The sequence below is a fragment of the Nelumbo nucifera genome, chromosome 1, assembly GCF_055504915.1.
Source record: "Nelumbo nucifera cultivar China Antique chromosome 1, China Antique-T2T, whole genome shotgun sequence".
Classification (NCBI taxonomy): domain Eukaryota; kingdom Viridiplantae; phylum Streptophyta; class Magnoliopsida; order Proteales; family Nelumbonaceae; genus Nelumbo; species Nelumbo nucifera.
This window is the reverse complement of record NC_142649.1, coordinates 124437663-124446396: the sequence shown is the minus strand read 5'-3', so window position 1 is coordinate 124446396 and position 8734 is coordinate 124437663. Positions and strand designations below refer to the sequence as shown.

At 43.9% G+C, this 8734-nt stretch overlaps 1 pseudogene; it reads left to right on the top strand.

Moving 5' to 3' along the window:
• Positions 1-3633: 3633 nt before the first annotated feature.
• On the top strand, positions 3634-5708 carry LOC104609727 (pentatricopeptide repeat-containing protein At5g15300 pseudogene; annotated as a pseudogene).
• The last annotated feature ends 3026 nt before the right edge of the window (positions 5709-8734 follow it).

The following is an 8734-nucleotide window of genomic DNA, read 5'->3' as shown; positions in this document are numbered from 1 at the left end:
TGGGGAGAGCTATGCCGAGCTCCCTGATGGCTAACTGCCTGGGGTAGAGCTATGCTGAACTGCCTGAGCTATGCCGAGCTCCCTGATGGCTAACCGTCTAGGGGAGAGCTATGCCGAACTACCCGAGCTATGCCGAGCTCCCTGATGGCTAACTACCTGGGGGAGAGCTATGCTGAGCTCCCTAGTGGTGAGCTACCTTGGTGCACTCGTCATTTGACCTGCTCCTAGGCGGCCTGTAACTCAGAGGATGGTGGAGCTCCCTGGTGTAGCGCAACCCGACTGCCCTCTGCGTGAGGTGATCTCATCTCCTTTGTAGGCGACGGGAGCTGAGGGACCTGCGAGAACTCCATCTTTTCCTCCTCTTTGTAGGCGGTGAGAGCTGAGGAACCTGCGAGAACTGAACTAGGGGCCCAGGGGTATTTACCCGACGGGGACTCTCCGATGCCTAACTTAGCACTCTGATTGTAGAGAGCTTGAAGATGATATTAGAGGAATGAGAGAGCTAGAGAGCAGGGATTACCTCCATTTTTTCATTCTCTCCCCCTTGGCTTTGGGGGTCAGAGTCCTTATATAGCGGTGCCCAGTCACATCAGGCGTAACCGCCACTGCCCTAGCCATTACTGCCAAGACTGAGGTGGCAGGTGCAGGCTGCTGTTGTAGGGTATGGACTCGTCAAGCGTGTCATGCTTTTTCAGAGACGGCAGACGCGACGCCGCCTGGCAAGAGATATGGGCGCTGCCACCAGATTTGTCAGGTATGGTTGTCAGGCAGGAGATCTTCCTGTGATATGCCGAACTACTCTTCTGTACCGAGCTACCCTACAAGTGGCAAGCTGCCTATGGCGATGAGCTCCCTAGTGGCTACTTGGTGACGAGCTCCTTGGTGAGCTCCTTGGAGAGTTGCCGAGCTCCTTGGCGAGCTGCCGAGCTCCTTGGAGAGCTGCCTATCTCCTTGGTGAGCTGCTTGGTGAGCTGCCGAGCTCCTTGGCGAGCTCCTTGGCGAGCTCCTTGGTGAGATCCTTGGTGAGCTCCTTAGAGAGCTGCCTAGCTCTTTGGCAAGCTCCTTGGTGAGCTGCCGAGCTCCTTGGAGAGCTACCGAGCTCCTTGGTGAGCTACCGAGCTCCTTGGAGGTAACCACCATGCACGTTGACCAACTTCCAAAACGTGGGCCGGCCTCCACGGATCGTGGGGTATGCATGCAGAGTTTATCGGTGGGCACGTCTTATGGGTTGCCAGGTCGGCCAAGTCGGGTTGTGTGCCAGGCTGATCCAGGTCGGCCAGGTCGCGCAGGCCACGCGCAGGCCGGCCAGGCTGGTGCCCGAGTGGGACACCAACTTGGTAAGTTGTTACCTGGGTGTCGCCTAGTTGTCACGAGGTGCCACGTGTCACAATTTTACTAGAGGGCCAAATCTGCCCTCATAAATGATTTAAATATCATATTTTTATTAAATGCTGATAATAATTAATCCGAATCCGACTCATTTTAAGAAACCGAGGGTGGGACCATGTGTCTCAAAATCAATTACAAACTTAGACAAAGTGACCTTATCAGCTACCAGGTTAGGTCGGGTTGAGGCCAATCCTAGCTCAACCCTAAGTTCTAAACCCCCAATTCTAACCCAATTCAACCTTCAATCTGACATACCCGACCCTAACCCTAACCCTAACCCTAACTAAATTCCTTCAATCCCTGACCCAACTTTGGGTTGGGCCCCACTCAACCTTCTTCCCATCCCTTGAAATCTCATAAAACTATTTAATCTCAAATCTCAAATCTTAACTCAATTTTCACTATATATTAATCCTATGTTTTATTAGTATTTGTTTGCTGATGTTTTTATTAGTTATCTTTTAATACAAAATTCAAAAAAAAAATAAGTGTTTGAAATGACTATAGTTTATTATGAGTTATGATTTTTGATAGATCTTTTATAGGTGGCAAACATTAGAGAGGAGATGAAGAATAAAATATCCAAAAAACATAAAATATGTTATTAAGGTTTTAGTCTTTTCACTTGGGATTAAGTGAAGTGATTATCTTAAAAGAAAGACATAATAATATGTAGTGAGGGCTACAAAACTATCATACATCTAAACAAATCAATATATGATATATAATATATAATATATAATATATATTTATATATGACATATACTATTGGGTCGGGTTGCCTAAGGGGTCAACCCTAACCCAATCCAAAATAAAGTCGGGTTCATGAATTTCAACCCAAACCCTAACCCGAGCATCAACCCGACCCAACCCAACCCGACTTTTTTGAGTTGGGTTCGGGCCAACTCGGCCTAAGTTGTAGTCTTATCAGCTACTGTCTATTGGGCAAGGATTAAAATATTGATATGATACGTTTGATACAAGGCATATCGTATCTGTATCGGTAGCACCCGACATGGGATACGTTACGACTGGAGGTATATGTTGTCGTCCGATACGAACTGGTACTCCACGTTGCTATGCACAATACACGAATGCACGTGTACACACCTTTTCCTAAAAAAGAGTGTTGAGGTGATTCAAACCTGGGCAGATATTCTTAAGCCATGAAGCTATCCCAACACTTATGTGAATATGTAAAATAAAATAACCTTTATTATTATTGTCAAAAGTCAACCCAAATACATATTAAATATTTATGTTTAACAACTCGAATTAAAAAAAAATCAAAATTATAATTTTATAAAATTATGGAATAAATAATATATCAAATCCATATTTGTTTCAAAAGATTATTTCAATTTCAAGAAATTTATACAAATATAATATTAATAATAAAAAATATATTTTAATACTTAAAATTTATAAATTTGCACATGACTTAGTCTACTAATATACATCTGTATCAAAAAAAGATTTTTAACTTTAGAAAAATTATAGAAATAAAAATATTAATAATAGAAAATTATAATATTAAATAGGATCTATCAAATCTACTAATCTACATTACTATAAAAATATTTTTAATTTTAAAAATGTATAGAAATAAAATATTAATAATGAAATAATCATTTTCGTAGTTAAAAATTATGAATTTTCCTATGATATGTATCTTAAATATTTTAATATATTTGATATAATTTAGGTTGAGATTATATGTTTTATAAATTATTAATTGATATTTTAATTTTCATTTGATAATTTAATATTCAGTTGACTTCTTTGTTAATGTAAAAATGTAAAAATAGTAAAATAGATAATAACTAATATAATAATTAAAATATAATAGGAGCATATATTTTGCATTTTGGATTCTTGATTGATACATTATCAATAAAATTGTTTGATATCTATATTCTATTATATTAATTATAATATATTCTTTCATATACATCATCAAAATATACATTATATACATATATATATTCTCCTAATATAATAATTAACATTATTTATTGTTATTTCATCCTAAATTTAATATTATTAATATATTTATGAAATTATTTTATATTCTCCTATTGTACCTAAGCATTTTCATAAATTTCGTCCGTATTCTTGCATTGTCAAAAAACTCGTACCATACTTTAATCCTTGCTAATGGGTCATTCATGGGCATATATATATACACACATATGTATATATATACATTATTTATTGTTATTTCATCCTAAATTTAATATTATTAATATATTTATGAAATTATTTTATATTCTCCTATTGTACTTAAACATTTTCATATTTTTCGTCCGTATTTATGCATTTTCCAAACTTATCTTATCCTAATTGTCAAAAAACTCGTACCATACTTTAATCCTTGCTAATGGGTCATTCATGGGCATACAATAAAGATTTCGGGCGCGGTTAATGGAGGACAATGAGGACAATGGACTTTTATGGAGGCATGTGAAGCTGATGGGATGTATAAAAAGCTCTTGTGAATTGTGATGATCAGAAAGAAAAATGGCCACGGCTCCAACCTCCAGCAACGGTCGAATCTATGGCGACATTGTACAAATTTCCGAACTCTGAAGCAAATTCATGGTTTTATGGTAGTCCACGGTTTCAACTCCAGCCGTTCCGCATTGAGAGAGCTTATCTACCCCTGCGCCATTGCCCCCTCTGGGACCATGGATTACGCACACCAACTGTTCAAGCAGATTTCTGAACCGGACATCTTCATGTAGAACACAATGATTAGAGGCTCAGCTCAAAGTCCGGCTCCTTCAAATGCTATATCTATTTATACCAAAATGGAAGCGAGGGGTGAAAGTCCTGATAACCTCACCTTTCCGTTTCTTCTCAAGGCCGGCACTAAACTTTCATGGGTTAAAATGGGCAATGGGGTTCATGGAAAGATTATCAAACTTGGGTTCGAGCACAATACTTTCGTGAGGAACACCCTTATTTACTTTCATGCTAACTGTGGAGATTTGGTTGTTGCTAGAATGCTTTTTGATGGATTGGCCAAACGGGATGTGGTCGCTTGGTCTGCCTTGACCGCTGGTTATGCTAGACGAGGTAATTTGGAGATGGCTCGTCAGCTTTTCGACGAAATCCCTGTTAAAGACTTGGTTTCGTGGATTGTGCGAAGAAACTTTTCGATCAAGTACCAGAGAGAGATGTAGTGACTTGGAATGCGATGATTGCGGGGTACGTACTATCTGGGTCCAATGACCAAGCTCTGGAAATGTTTGAAGAGATGCGACGTGCAGGAGAACAGCCTGATGAAGTGACCATGTTGAGCCTGTTGTCTGCCTGTGCAGACTCTGGGGCTTTGGAGGCTGGCAAACAGATACACTCCTCTCTTTTGGAGATGGGTTCGGGACTAAGCATTGTTCTTGGAAATGCACTTATAGACATGTATGCCAAGTGTGGCAGCATTGAAAAGGCACTCGATGTGTTCAGAGGGATGACAGAAAAGGATGTCTCCACATGGAATTCCATAATTGGAGGTTTAGTCTTTCATGGTCACGCTGAGCAATCAATCTGTCTATTCAAGGAAATGCTCAGAGAGAAAATCAAATCAGGTCAAATGAGATCACTTTTGTTGGTGTCTTGGTTGCCTGTAGTCATGGTGGGATGGTTGATGAGGAGTCGTCGATACTTCAATCTTATGAGGATTCAGTACGGCATTGAACCTAATATTAAGCATTATGGGTGTATGGTAGACATGCTAGGGCGTAGAGGACTATTGGATGAAGCTTTCAAATTTGTAGAGGTCATGGACGTTGAACCCAATGCCATTATTTGGAGGACTCTGCTCGGGGCTTGTGGAACTCATGGAAATATTGAATTAGGGGAGCGCGCAAATGAACGACTCCTTGCAATGAGACGGGACCAGAGCGGGGATTACGTACTACTTTCAAACATCTATGCTTCCATGGGTGAGTGGGATGGCGTGGAGAAGGTGAGGAAGTTGATGGATGACAGTGGGGTGAAGAAAGAACCTGGCTGTAGCTTGATTGAGGCCGATCACAAAGACCTCATGATTTTTTTGTTTGAATCAAAACCCAGTTTAAATCCAAGTTTGATTAGTCTATGTAAGAAAACCGTGCAAGCAAATGCCCTGCAAACTCGGAAAACAATGTTGTTTGATTATTCTATGTAGGATAGGAAACTCGAGCAAGCAAAAAAAAAAAAAGTCCTTTTCATCTCTACTCCTAATTCCTAAACATTATATAGATTGTCTGGCAATACAAATTACAAAGGATTCTCTCTTTGAAAACCCAAAACTCTATATATGGATAATTTGTTCTGTTTTTGGCCTTTTCTATCTGCCTATGGTAAATAATGAGCCATGTATGTTTTGGATTATCCTTAAATTTGTTTTTATACATTATTTCATAATCAATTGGATTCATAAAATCTGTTGATGAATAAGATAATGATGCTTCTCAATCTAAGGTGGTACACGAACTGAGGAGAACAATCAGATAATTCTTGCCAACAAGGTGGTGCCGAGCTATAAGAATGAGGACACGCTTCTCAATCCAAGGTGCTCTGACGCTCAAGTTAGTAGGAGGTAGTAGAAGGTTAGGCCAAGCTAGGAGAGTTCTGGGCCGAGAAAAGAGAAAGTACGGGTGTCAGAAGTTCGATCCCTTACCTTGAGCATGGAATACCTTTTTATAGCCGCAGATCCTTGTCCTGGTCGGATTGGGCTTCCGGGATTGTCGGAATGAGGTAAGTCGCCGAGGTATTCGGGATAGAGACCTAATCCCCAGTGGAGTTGTCTTCCTTACTCATCTTTATTCGTGGTTACGCTTATCCGCGCAACGTGTAGCTGACGTGGCTGAGAGGATAAGATGGGGGGTCATAGTAATAGCGTAGCCCGACCTAGGTTGCGGAATGAATATATGCCGTGGAGCTGGCCGAGCTATGCCGATGTGGCTAGGCTGACCGGGCAATGACTGGGCGGCCACGTGTCTCTCTGGACTAGATCAGCCATGACCCGAACACCACTCCCCTAGTTCTGAAGTCGAGGCATAAGGTGTTTGGCCGAGGTGTAGAATGACAAAATGCCTTGTTCCTCGGCTGAGGAACTCCAAGTCAAAGGCTAGTTGAAGTTTGGTTGAGTGTTTGATCCATTTGATGTTTCTTGGCACTTGCTAGAATCTGAGGTCCGCACAATGTAGGCCATGGCCGAGGGGTCGTTCAATTATCGACTGCAGAACTCCAAGGATTGTAACTTCGAAATCCGAACCACTCCCCCAGTTCTGGAGCCGAGGATGGGGAGTGCTCGGCTGAGGTGTTGCGCAGCCGTGTAGCTCGGTAGGGCACTGAGGTGTTGAGCTGAGCTTCGAGGTCTATGTCTTCCTGGTGGAGCCGAGGAAGGGCTCTTTGTTCCTCGGCTGAAATGCTGCGTGGTCGCTTAGCTTGATTGGGTGTCAAGGAAGGGCTTTCTAATTCCTGGTGGAGGCCGGGCTTTGGTGTTAAGGCCACCATGATGCTCGGGCATGGTGTGCCGAGCTCCGAAGTCGGGGGCTTAGCTCGACCGGGTGCTGAGGAAGGGCTTTCTGATGCCCGTGGGAGGCTGAGCTTCGAAGTCGGGGGCCTTGGAGGTGCCAAGCTACGGAGCTAGGGTCTCTACTCTTCAACTGAGGAACTTGTAAATTGAAATTTTGGAATTCGAACACCACTCCCCCAGTTTCGAAGTCAAAGAGTGGGGTGCTTGGTGGTGCTCGGTTGAGGCAACGCGTGGCCTCCTTTGGTCGGCGTCCTAGGGAGGCCCGAGGGGTGAATTGGATTGATGGTCCTGGGTGAACCCCTGGCATCCGCGGCGCTTGTTGGACTGGTGCCAAACGGCGAACCGGGGCAATTAATGCTCTGAGCGTTGCTTGTCAAGGTCATCGCTTTGGTTTCTGAGGCTATACGCGTGCTGTGACAGTCGCGTTGATTGGTCTTCCCGAGTTCCATGAGAGCGGTGCTTGATCCCTACCATTGATCTGGCGTTGATTTGCGTTCCTAGGGGTTATAAGAAGGGGTGGACGGGAATTTCTCCTTCGTCATTTGTGAAAGGAGTTGCTTGGATTGCTCGGCGAGGTGTTGTTGGCGTTCCTCGGCTTTTGCTCTTATTCCTCGGTCTTTAGCTCGATAAGATGTCTTCCTCATCCCCCCACTCTTCTTCTAGTTCTAGCTCTTCTTTGGGTTCTAGTGATTTTGACTATGAGTCGGAGGTTGGGGATTTTGAGGTTGCTGAGGTTGGTCCTTCGAGGGTAAAAGTAGAGCTTCCCTTGCGGGCTGGTCGTCGGTTTGGGGCCACACCCTACGTCTTGACCCCTAGGGATATGGCTCGGATCCGAGCTATGCACGACATCCCCGAGGAATTCCAGATGAGGTGCCCGCAGCCAGGTGAGATGGCAACAGATGCTCGGCCCGACGAGATATGCGTATACGAGAACAGTTTGGAAGTCGGGCTGAGGTTTCCTCTAAATGAAGGGAACGCCAGGGTGCTTGGGTGGTACCAAATATTGTTGGTGTAGCTGATGACATACTCCTTTAGTTTTTTTTTCGGCCTCATGTCTTACTGTGCGGTTCGTGACATCGAACTAACCCTGGACATGGTGAGCTTCCTCCTTTAGTTGAAACCTTGCCAACAGGGTTATTACTGCTTCTCAAATAGGAAGAACATCAAGGTGTTGGTTGGAGTCCCTAGTTCTATGAAGCATTGGAGGGAGACTTTCTTCTTTGTTCATTGTCTTGGGGGGCTCCCCTTCTCGGTTATGCTGCAGGAGCTGGGGACGAGAGTACCCCAGCCTCTGTGGTCAGCGCTCACCTGGGAGGAGAGGTCGGCTCTGAGCATGATTTATGAGAGAGGCATGGCAGTGTACATACGCTCGGAAATGTTGATGCTCGCTGGGTTGATGCGCAGAGTGGCTGGTCTGTCCTTTTCGTTGATTTGTTCACTTGTGTATATATATATATATTTTGCTTCTATGATCTTGTACTTACTATTATGATTCGTCGGCATAGGTGTGGAGATGACCAGCGAGGAGGATATTGTCTGCCGGATGAGGAAGAACCGACAAAGGCAGAACCGAGCTAGTGCGCAGCCATAGGTCCGTCCGGAGGTAGATCCTCCGCCGAGGTCTTCTGAGAGGGTGCCCTGTCGCCAAAAAAGAGTTCGGCAACGGGGAGGTGATGATGAGGACGTCGTCGTTGTGGATCCTGAGGAAGTTCGTCGGGCTGCATTTCCTTCGCAGATTGAAGCTAGAGGTAGTAGCTCAGAGATCCACATGCCGCACTGGTCGGTCCGTAGCAGGGACAAGCTAGAAATCCCTGAAGTCCC